The sequence below is a fragment of the Zonotrichia albicollis genome, chromosome Z (genome assembly GCF_047830755.1).
Source record: "Zonotrichia albicollis isolate bZonAlb1 chromosome Z, bZonAlb1.hap1, whole genome shotgun sequence".
NCBI classification, from domain to species: Eukaryota; Metazoa; Chordata; class Aves; order Passeriformes; family Passerellidae; genus Zonotrichia; species Zonotrichia albicollis.
The window spans coordinates 2,667,144-2,679,720 of NC_133860.1; positions in this window are offsets into that span (position 1 = coordinate 2,667,144).

Sequence of the window (12,577 nt, forward strand, 5' to 3'; positions counted from 1 at the left end):
TCTTATCTCATTTTGTTTTGGCATGTATGCAATTTATCCTTTAAACAGAGTCTGGACCAAGATTTAAGGAGCTAGCTAGATGGCATGTTTGTTTTTAATGGCACTCACACACACTCTTGCCTCCAGAAGGATTCCACAGCACTTTCAAGCCCCATGGTTTGCTGTTGGGTGACAAAAGGAGAATCCTGCCCATGGTGAGACAAGCAAAGCAGCTGTCCTAACTCACCACCAGTGTGCAGGAAATCTTCAAGGGGTGCTGGCATTATTGGGGATGCATCCCTCAAGGAATCCCAGACTGCACATGTCTTACTGCCCACCTGCTCTCAGAACAATGTTTCTCAATATCAGAAGTGAGAGAATGCTGACAAAATGTTAATAGGGTTTTTCATTTCAGCTTCAAATTAATAGTTGGATATTGATGGAAACACTTACTTGAAAATGGAGTAATTAAAAAATAAGGCTACTACTAAGTTTGTCATTCAGCAAGACCAGAATGACTTTTTAAAATATATTTAATAACATTTCAACATCATTCTGTGCACTAATGACAGGTACTTGCCTAGTTCTGTAAAAAGTCAGTCAGTTTTGTACATTTTTAATAACCTTCCCTGCCACTACTTCATGACTATGGAGGACTTGGAAAAGTCAGTCATCAAGCAGAAGGTATAGGAATCACCCTGCATATATGCAAAAAAGGTCACGAAGATCACTCTTTTATTTTACAGCATGCCAGGATGTGTGGCTTCTGTGAAATCCATGTTAAATCTCTTTCATTTTTTTTCCTCTACTTGCACTTTACAAGTGTGATAAGAGATCCACTATGTCCTGACCATGCTATGCATACAAATATTTACATAGTTTCTTTTGCATTTGTGGGTTCTGCTGATTAAATGATCAAAGAGAAGTGAAGAGTAATTACAGATTGGAAATGGTTTTGCCTTCTTCAGCATGCAGTCACAGGATAGAGGGTGCTTCTGGCACTGCAGATAATGTAGATTAAAAGTCCAAAAGGGCAAAATAGATCATGCCATTGAAAATACAGTTAATTTGCATCAACAATCAGCTGATAGAAGAGGACAGAGAGGATCCACAATCCTTTTTGGATCCACAATAAGGGCCCCCTAACAGAGTGTTGCCATCAATCTGGAAATGTTTGAATGCATACAGAAATATATCAGACATTTTTCTTCAGTTGTTTCTATTTTATACTTAAATTATTTTCAAAAAGCCACCTTTTTTCTTTTTTTCCATAACTGTATATCCCTTCTTCTGCCATCCATAAAGTTCCTTAGGATGGCTAATGAAGCATCCAAACAGAGATAAAAAACTGAAATAAGCATGCCACACGGAAAAGCCAGACTGGTAAGTCAGGAAGTCAGACCAAACGTCTGGAGCTCTGCAGAACACAAACCATCATGAGAGGGTGTGAGCAGAGTGGTGGCAGTGGTGCAGTGGAACATGAGCCAGCTGCACCACAAGGCCTCTCATCCCCTCCCAAGGAGACATGCAGCACATGCTTTTCTATTCAAAGAGTACCTCTGGAGGAAGAGAAATTTCCATCTCCAGGTAACCAAAGATTTCTTGAAAGACAGCAAACATCACCTTGACTCCCAAGGAGGCCATGTTCCTCACAGCCTGTGTTCTCCCTGCCCCAAAACTACTCACCATTCTCCAAAACTTTGCCTCATTCCTGTACCTAGACCACTATGGCTGCTTCATTTCCACTATCTTCTTTCTGGTAGTTGATGTCTTCAGGAAACCAAAACTTTCTTGTGCGTAAGATGCAGCTGTGATTATCAGCATACTGTGGTAAGATTAGAACAAGGCAGAGGATGCTGGTTGTGAAAGGGTACATGCAGGTTTCCAAGTGTTGTTTAAATTACTTTAAAAGACAAAAATAATCCAAAACAAAGAAATTTTATCCCTGGAGGAACTGGACTGCCAATATGACTCTGATTTAATGCTTATGTATGAAACATTGATGAATGGATCTTTCACTGCATACTCAAGGCTTGGGTTCACATAAAAATTAGTGATACCTGAAAACCTCATGATTTTAATTAGAGTGAAAAGTTCTAAAAGCCATGTGCAAGTTAGCAATTCCTGACATTTAAAACTACTGGAAAAAAAATTAGGAAATTTTGATTTATGCTTCCATCTTTGAAACCACCCACATTTCTGCTGCCTGATGTTCTTCCTGAGGTAAAGTTTTAAATCTACCTTCCAATCAGAACAAATGGAGACTATCATGTGTCTGTTACACTTCTGTCTTCACCCAAAGCCTCAAATTATATTATTAAGTTTCTAAATATGTCTCAGACTGAGCCAGAAGGCTCTGATGAGCTGTACAGTTTAAGCATTCTGCAATAATAACATGTTCAGGTTATCTAGAATGATAGTTCAATAATTTCTGCCAAGCTGCCAAATTTTCAGAGGGGTTTTCTAGCTACACTGCAAAACTTTTAAGACATGTACTTGAGGAAAAAACATCTGAAGGGTCAGACACATATGTAGGCTTCTGTGTGTAACTTTTCATTTATATAAAAACAGGTTGCTACACGGCAAGCAATTAAGTTTGGTTAACATACTAAAGAATGTTAACCTACCAAAATTTAAACAAAATTACTCTTTTTATTATTGAATAGCAAAAGGTTTCACTAGATTAACCTACTAATTATTAAAGTACTCCAACAGATATGAAGGAACACATAGGAATGGATAAGATAGCTGGACTTGATAGGACAAAGAGCAGAGGCATTGCTACCAAGCAAAAACCTGTTAAATCTAGCTAGTGGGCACAGCAGCCCAGCATGTAATTTAACTAGCTAACAAGTTTGAATGAGACAGATTTCCAGGGGATGCCCCCTATTTTGCTTCAAATATCTGTATTTCTTTTGCAGGCACAGCAGAAGTGTACCATACAAACATAGTATATTTACAATTCTTATAAAATTCAAGTAAAACCTCTGACAAAGTGGTCAAGAAAAACCACTTCAGAACAATTCGCACAAGTGGGAGAAAGTTGCTACACAAAATGTCCTCAGACAGATTTGCATGCTCAAAAACATGTTGGCAGGGTCTGTAACTGTTTTTTTTTGCATTTAATGATTCTAAGTTACTTTTAGAGGAAAATCAGACAAGAAAAAGGAGCAGGCGGGATGCAGGGAGCAAAAGTGCTGTGGTGTCCTCAGAGGAACATCCTCCAAGTGTGGTTGTCCTGCCTCCCTCATGCACCAGGTGATTTACCTCAAAGCTCTTTCCCGTACTAACACAACAGATTTTCATCAGGGTCTGTTTAAAGTCTCCTGGCTGGTGGTACTTTTGATGTCCAAGTGTTCGAAAGATAAATTACTATTTTGGTAGAATTGCTTTGTTAAAGTTTAGGGCTTGACATACTTCAATGATCTCAGACCTAGATGGGAGTTAACAAAGCTTAGGAAGGAGGATGCGTCAACCATATCAGACACAAAGAATGCAGAATTTATGGGCTACAAGGACATTTGGCAGAGCTCAGTTGAGCTTTGTACTTGTGCATTACTGGAACTCCTGGCTCTCCAAATCAAAGCCAGAGAGCAGCTGCGGGGCAGGATAATCGAGGACTGAATCTCATCCCACCAGCCACCGCTTCCTGGGAGAATCTGCTGTAACAGCAGCGCAGGGCGGGCCGTGGGAGAGGCCGCGAGGCCTGCGGCACAGCAGCGTGGCTACCAGGCAGGCAGAACAGGGCCCTGCAGGCCCTGAGACGCCCTGTCCCCACAGGCTGGGCAAAGGGAACAGAGCTGGGGGCAGAAAGCTGCCGTGGGACTGCAGGGGGAGCGCCCAAGAAGCTGGGCAGCAGCGGGACACACGCGTCCGAGGGAAAAGAAGGTACTTGTGGGGGGGCTGCCAGTAAAACCCACAGGGCTGTCCGACTGTCAGCTGCGGAAATCGGGGAGGAGCTAAGGGCGGTCAGCCTTTAAACCCCGCTGCCTGAAGCCTCAAAATTTCCCTTTTCCTATTCAAGTATAGAGCAGTGGCTTCAATTCCTTCTGCAGCTGATTAGGCTAGATTACCCGATTAGAAGAAACTTGCACATGAGGGCTGCTGATACTGCTCTTTGCAAGACCTGTCTCTTGCAAATACCTGCACAATTTGCAATCCAATAATTTTGCTGGTCGGTTAGATTTTAGGTACAGAACACACTCTTCTGTGTAAGTCTATTTTGTGCCACTTTTGCAAACAAGGAAAAGGGAAGAACAACAGAAAAATAATGGAAAGTTGAGAGAACAATATAAAACAAAGGAGGCAAAAAGGAAAAAAAATATTTGGTCCACAAGTTCCCTAGAAATAAATCATAATAAAAATGTTACTTATGAAGTCCAACATATGAGACAATGCAATAGTGACATGCATGGTTAACTTGGCTTGCTTTAACATAGCTGATGAAAAAATAAACCTTGCTTCAAAATATTTTTACCCCAAATTCTCCATTAAAGATTTATTTACCAGATGCTGAGTGATTTGACAGGAAAATTTATTTTCAGGAAAGGAAGTCTTTTCATCAACATTATATATGATACATGAGGATTGATCTGAACAGAGAAGAGTCTTCTGCACCAACAAAAGACTGAACTTGGAGTTTGGATATGAAAACTTTCATGTAATTATCTCCCACATATGAGAGATAATTTCATTAATCCAATGATACTTAAAATAGTGCAAATGAGGGCCCATAAGAGCCACTCTGAATGAGAGGACTGAGAGGCAAAGTTACCACCAGGATCCCGACAAGTGTTTGTGTATTTATACATCTATCCTTCTGCACCATTTCTACTCTGTCTTACAGTGCGTTTCTCAGTACCTGAACCGCACAAAATAGCATGTTCTAAAATAATTGTATTGTAATAACTACTTGTCTAACACTTTTCTCCTGGTAAGAGTAGCCATCAAAACTCTTGCTGCAATGCAAAACCACCAATTACAAAGCAAGAACAGCTACCTGAGAAATGAAGCTGTTACAAAGCACCACATGTCAAAATGAATGCCTTTTCCACCAAAAGGTTTTTTCAAAATGCAATAACTTCATCAGATCCTGACAGTACTAAAGAGGATCACTGGAATAGGCTCCCCAGAGAAGGAGTCCCAGCAGTTGTCCCAGGACAGAGCTCAAGGAACACCTGGATGCTCTGAGTCACACGGGTTTAATTCTCTGAGGTCAGACTAAATGAGCCTTGTGGCTCCCTTCAAACCTGAGATGTTCTGTGGTTCTGTGATTCTCTGTGGACCTGCCCGCAGATCTTCGTGCCATCAGCATTGCAGGGTAGCAAAGCTGGGTCTTGTGGTAAACACAGTCTGCTGCTCTTGGCTCTCAGCTGTGTTTGAGAGCGTTTATAGTACAGTGCTGCCTGCTGGGCTAAACATGTGCTTAGATTGTCAACTGGTGGGTTTGAATGACATACTCTAATAGGCAGCTGCTCTTGGGCCGACTCAAGATTTTACTCTCCTTACCACACCACTCTTTTCAGGTCAAAGTTTCCAAGCCTAAGCACAAAGAAAATTCATCTCTTCAGCCAATATCTCAATAAATTTTCATAAAGTCCTGATTGCCTTGTAACCAGCTTTGTCTGAGAGAAGAAGTAGTCCTCTTGGAGAATCAAGTCATATTAAATCACAACATCTGGGGCCTGAAAACACTTACTACATAGACAACACTTACTAGCACCTCAGCATAAACAAAACAGGTACGCAATTTTCAGCTACCTCCCTTTTTATGACACAGTGAAATGCATGTGTGGTCATCCTGAGAGTTTCTAACTACTAGATTAGGTGTGTGCACACAGCAGCAGATGTTACAAAAATTTGCAAAAAACCTGTGCTGGGCAGGCTAGCAAAAAATCTGCATTAAATATTGGAAGATGGAGAAAACCAGAATGAAATCAGCAAAAATTGCTGGATTTGTGCACAAATTAAAACGAGATGCCCCAGACAATGTTAAATGTGAGGCAAGAAATCATCTTTAGGCATCTAAATTCAGTTTACTTGATTATGAAATTAATAATTACAATCTAGTGACATGGTTGTATCACTTTTAAATCAAAACTTAATCAAAAGCGTGCTCAGAGAGTCTGCAATATTTCTGAAGGGAGGACCATTAAGCTCAGAATGGAATCATTTGCACTGCAAGAATCAAATTGCCTTGATGGTTTAAATTAAATAGTTTATCCAGATTCATCAGTCTAACTAGCATGATTGATATGGACACTGGGAGAGAGGCTGCCCAAGGTGGAGCATGGAGGAGGAGCATGTAAGGAAATTAAGGAAATGGGCAGAGGAAGGGACCTGATGTGGAACAAATGATGAACCAGATCACATTTCTCTTTCCTGACATCCCCACATTGGTCTCCCCACGCTCTCTTCTGCCCTGCAGGATGTCCTTTGCCCACTAGTGGTTGCAGCAGAAGTGTGTCATAAGTGTGTGGGTGAGGGTGGCTCCCAGAAATCTGCTCTGCCGCAGGGTACTCCTACCCTTGGGAGACCTGGACATCCCACTTGGGCTCTGGGACAATGAGTTCCACAGCCAGCCATGGCTCTCCATGGCCACTGTGAGCAATTGGCCATTCCCCCATTCCTGCTCGTGGCCCCCCAGCTGCTCCTGTGGCTGATGGGGCCACTCAAACCTGCACGTGTGTTTCCCATGTCTCCAGTTCCTGCTGTCTTCAATATTGCCCCCTCTCAGGTAGCTGTTTGTAAGGACACAAGTCCATGAAATGCAGCTCTGGCAAACTCATTCTTGTCTGCAGTCTGCTGCAGCCTGACAGGGCACAGCTCAACTTTTGTGGGGGCAATTTGGAGTTTTACCCACAAGAAATACAAGGGGATGATCTTAGATTACTGAGCTGCTATTTACACTGATAGACTGCAGTTCTAATTAATTTCTGTTGCAATGGGTGTGCTACAAATTACTAGAACACAATTAAAAATTTTTTGCTCAGTTTTGTGGGGTTTTTTAATCCATAGATATAAATGGCAACATGGCTACATAAAGTCCATCTTCTCATGAAGGAAAGGGTTTATGCCAATCATGCAATAGTTTATTCTCATCACTCTGGTCATCACCTGTTTCTTTTCAAACCAGTACAAGTGCACAGTGTTGTCTCCTTTCCTCCTTCTTCTCACATAATGTTAAATCATTAAAAAAAATCTGAAAAAGTTAAACATTTAACCTTATTTTCCATGCTTCCCATTTTATGCAAGGGTGGGGGTGACAAGTAAAAGGCAGTGTAGGATCTCTTTGTGTATTTTATAAGACAAAAAAGAGGAATAGTAAGTGGCAGCTACATTGTAAATGCCGGCGTACAAAGGCAACACTGCTTTCTTAGAGACCTGCACAACCTAAGGCTCACAAAAAGACACCAGAGAAAGGCTTTTAAACGCAGCAGAAATGGCATCACTTAGAATCACAAACAGGGGTAAGTTTATTTTTTGAATTGCTTGGTTTGGCCATGCAGGGAAGAATGGCCACAGACGTTATTTCTGTGGGGCAGAGGGGGGACAAAGGGAGTCACACAGTGAAACCCATCAATCCTCTGAAAGAACAAGGGTGGTAATGAAGTCAAATGAAGAGCACAAGTAAAAAAAAACACAGGCATTGTTCTCACATTGTCACTGAGGATTCTGGTAGGCTCAGCTGTCATGTTTACCCCCAAATAAAAGACATAAACAATTTCAGAAAAATTGTACTGCTGCAGCTCTTCTTGTGGGTGGAATAGGAACAATAATTAGATAGAGGTCACTGTTGTTTGACCTCTACAAACAGGTAGATTTTTTATTTAGTACATTTTGAAGGAAAAAAGTTGTCTCATTAGAAGCATCCTGCTGACAGCTTCTTGTTAAGGCAACCTGACAACAAGGTGGTGGGCAAGTACACCATAAACTTTTGCCTAAAAACAGCACATAACTATTGTGTTTGTCAGGTGTATTGCATATGCATGGGGCTAGAAAAAATTCTCAGGACACATGGCTCCATTAGGGCAGGACTCTACCACACAGCCCACAGGGAAGCTCCCTTTTGGAATTACCTGTTTCCAGTATTGGCATTAGATACCTGCACACCACAAAGAGCCTCCCAAGGTCTCGCAAGGTCTCTCCCAACCTTCCCAACGTCTTTTTGTACAAGCACTGTAAAATGGACCAGAGAAAACACCAGCAGGACAGCCAAAGGGAGTGGATCTCATGCCACGAAAAATAATAGGTGTCTAGCACCACAGCACCCTGCAGAACCCAGGATTAAAAACCTGATGTCTAAAACACAAGGAGCTCATGTTTCTGTTTTGCAAAAATATCATGTTTAATCCAGAGAGGAAGGGAAAGAGGACCATTCTGAAAAAACATGTTGTTTTTCCTAAGACATTTGCTATCATCCAAATCAGCTGGGGATATCTTGAATAAGATCTTCTATCTGAAGAGCTGAAAGCAATCCTGCAAAGTCATGTATGGTGTGAGAAATACAAATACCACCTTTGGATAAAACAGCATTAAATAAAAATGAGTTTTGGACTCAATGAAGAAAATTTAAAGGATGGTTTTACTAGCCTATATTAGTTTCTTTTTGTTATCCTGACCTCACATTTTCACACAAATATGCACATACACTCCTGAAAGATTTGACTGATTTATCTCAGGGAGTCAGCTCCCTAAACTGCCTCATATGAAAGGTCTCATTGCTACCCTTTTACTGGCACTTTCTGTGTAGCAGCTGAATGAAAAGGATCAGTCAGAGTGCAATTGATAGCAACACCTCTGCTTCCTATTCACACAGGAGCTGCTCAGCCCACAGACCTTAACAGAGCAGGGGCAGCCTGGCAGCGGAGGGTGCTGGAGGTGCAGTGGCCAGTCTACTACAGCAGGGACAAACTGCTGCTTTTGGGGTTTTGCTCTTCGTGCTCATATCCTCTGATACAGGAGCTGCTGTAAATTCTTCATTAAAATGCCTACATTTTACTGTTAAAATGCCTACTCAAGACATCATTGTGCTGTGGGAAACCGTGGTACCCTAAAAAAAAAGTGGCCAAGCCTTTACTTAGCTAATTTTTTCCTACAGAAAAGTCAGGAGATTATTTTCTTTTTAGGTATATTAATTCAATAAGTAGTTTTTCTTGCCTGCTTCTCATCTTTTAGCTATGATGAAGAGGCAGTGATTAAACTGGAGAATAAGTAAATTCTACATGTATAGCCCAGTGGTTTAAGGACTGAGGAAAAACAGAACAATATTTTTGCATTTTCATGTGACCCTATCAATGGATTGAATTCTATGTATGGTCACAGTGCCCTCTGCTGAAATATAAGGCCCTACATGAAAAAATAAACAATGTTTAAAAACCCAAACAGGCATAAGAATAACATAATTCCTATTCAAATATGAATGATAAAAATAATTTTGAAAAGTTATTTGGGACCGTAGGCTTTCCCTCCACAGCAATGTTGTTGGGAAACAGTTTGTTTCCAGTTTTGTTGCTCTGTTATGGAAACTGTGCAGCACAACTCACAACAAAAACCACAGAGAGCCTTGTGAAGGGGCCTTCCCAGCCTGACCATTCTGGAGGCTCTGGCAGTCACACTGCCACCACCAGGGACTGTCACTGGAGCCCCCTCATGGTGGCCACGCCCGAGACCGGACGGGTCCCACCTGACTCCTACACATTCTCGCAGGCTCAGCCCAGGTATGCTGGCACTTTCTTGAGCCTTATTTCTTAGTGCTTGAGGGAAAAAATGACAGCTAAAACCAGGAGAGAGAAAAATATCCAATAGATGTTAAATCTGAACTAACGTCGACTAACAAGCTTTATGCTTTTGACATCTCTTGAAAAAAAATTGATCTGGAAGGAAGAACTTTGTAATGGGCAAGGAAAAAAGTACTCAGATGCCCCTCCTGATATGGTGTGCTGGGCAGTGCGTGGAGCCTGACTCCCTGCATAATATTTAAAGAAGATATGTAGGCAATGGGTTAGGAACAAACTCCACAGACTCAGCTACAAGCATGTTTGGAGCAGGCTGCTGTTGCAATTATTAGCTGGCATCAGCTATCCCAGTGCAGTTGTTGTCCTATACCTCCATCTGTACCTTTCAATCTGCTACTGAAAGGCAGAAGCTATCTTTATTGCCGTGCATATCTACTCTTCAGAGCCCACACACTAATGTTTGGCGAAAGCATAGCTTTTAAAGAAAAAAACCCCAAGACAGGAAAAACAACTTACCTCCAACCGAGTTCAATTTCTCCTGTCTCCAGTGGATTGTTGCCATGCTTTATACAAGAGGCAACTTCTTCTGAAGTTTTGTTGTTGTGTTTTTTAATTGCAATCTAAAATGGCATGAGAGCTATGGCAGAGATATCTGAGAACATCTCTGCTGGTTGATTACACCACAATCCTCAGGCATGCTGAGAGTCAGCCTCAAATTTTACTCGAAACCCTGCTCTCAGGTTTCTGTTTGAAGATGGACATGTGTGGAAATTTTCTGTGAGTAACACCTGCAGTTTAATGCTCAGGTTGGAGTGGGAGCTAAGAGGCAAGAAAAATCTCTTCTCCAATAAATTGTGTTGTCTCTTTAAATTCTTTCTCCATTCCCCCAGCACTGGCATCCAAGATACTCCTTAATTTGTGCTCATGGCAATGCACACTTTATGTTTCCTCTTGTGGTGCTCAAATGATAGCTCCAGCTAAGTTCACTCAAAGGTTATTCTAATTCCCTCCATCAAGATTTCAATTTAGAGGCTTACACTAAACCATTAATTAAAGTGACCTTATTTTTTTATTACAGCAAATTCATTTTAACCAGTTAATGTGGCGGCAAGTCTTTCTTTGTTGTTTAGCCTGGCAGGGAGATCTCCTGAAATTGCAGTATTTGCTGGACAGGTGCCAAGTGGTAAAGCAATCCACACTCCCTGTCATTTGGCACTGCCTCTTCTGGCTCCAAACAGCTGGAGCTGCCAGTACCCCAGCAAGGGACCCCTCACCATTACAGGCTGTAGCTGAGACACACCAAAACCACCTTTCGCAAACAATCACAAGGCTCCCAGGGTCTGAGATATACCATGCACTGGCTGACACTCCTGAAAGGCTCAAGAAAAGTTGTGCTTCAAAGAAGCCTCACTCCAAAATATTTCACTCCAGAAATACTTGGCTACAGATTCTTTTGAACTGAATTTCTTAGCCGCTCAGCCATATCCTTTCTCTCTCTGTCTGCTGGCTCCAACCAGGCAGGTGTGACACTTCCCCTTTGTGAGTTTGTCTGTGGTCTTTCTGAGTATGAGACCACAGCCCATGAAGGGTTTTCTCTGCCTCTGATGGCAGTGCTTGTAAAATCAATAGGAGTAAATTTTAGTTTTGCAGATCATACCACTTCTTTCTTCACAAGCATTACCTTGCCGGAGGCACAAAAATGTAAATTCTACTGGTCAAAGCATCCCATAGCCTGATGCCAATCTTTTCGTGAAAAACTTTCTTCAGAAGAGAACTTTCTTTTTTCTGTTAATACTCTTGGGATAATTATTTTGCTGGCAAATATATTCATCTGCCTGTATTTGCTTTTCCATATCTGTTACCTTTTGATCTAAGAATCTGCTAGGATGAGAGCATACATTACTCTGAATCAGACGCGTGTTGAAAGCTGGAGCATTTGCTTCTCTGCAGTTTTGCAATGAGTTATGCATGACAGAGGAAGGAAATCAGTAGCCACTGCACTTGTTTTGCTTGCTCTGCCACTGTCTTGGCCTAACACACTCTGTTCCCTGGCCCCTTTTACGGAAGAGCTGTTTCCTGCACAGGAACCTATTCCTGTTTGTGACACGCTTTATCTCAAAAAGAAAAATCATGCCAAGCTCTACAAATATTTCTTTCCTAAACTAATTTTCTCCCAGAATAAATCAACTCTCTTTCTCTATCCTGTGATCCCCCCACATTTTCTCTGGAACAGTCTCTACACAATCAGTAAAAGGAGCTTTGGGGATGAGTTTTGGTGACTGTGCTGGAAATGAAAATATATCTACATATAACTACTGCATGGGCTTTCAAAATCAGACCTGAAGATCTGGATATCCCATTCCAAGTGGATTATTATATGGACTGCATATTCTTGGAATCAGTATCATTGGCTTCCTGTCTTCCAAAAAATTATGCACAATTGTGTTCCTGTAATTTACCTGTTACATAAACAATAAGCTGTATTACAGCAAATGTATCAATGCCAAGGAAGGGCAGAGAAATCTGTGAAAAGTCAGTGAAAATACATACACACACACAAACCCTCCCACATGCATTGCTACCACTGTTACATGGAGAAAGGTGGGTTTTGTTTGCTTTTTTCTCTAAATCTCACCGAGCGCTCCTCTGGATGCAGTTGGGTCCATTAATTGTTTATGAAGAAGGTTCACAGTATGAGAACTTGGCTTACAAGGAGTAGAATTTAAAGCAAGAATTAACAGACTACAAAAAGAAAAACAGAATTAAATATTCACTTTAGATACAAATGGCCAAATTACTTCTGCAACAATTATGAACAAAACCCCACACTTCTATTCAAACACTTGTTTTTATGACCTTAA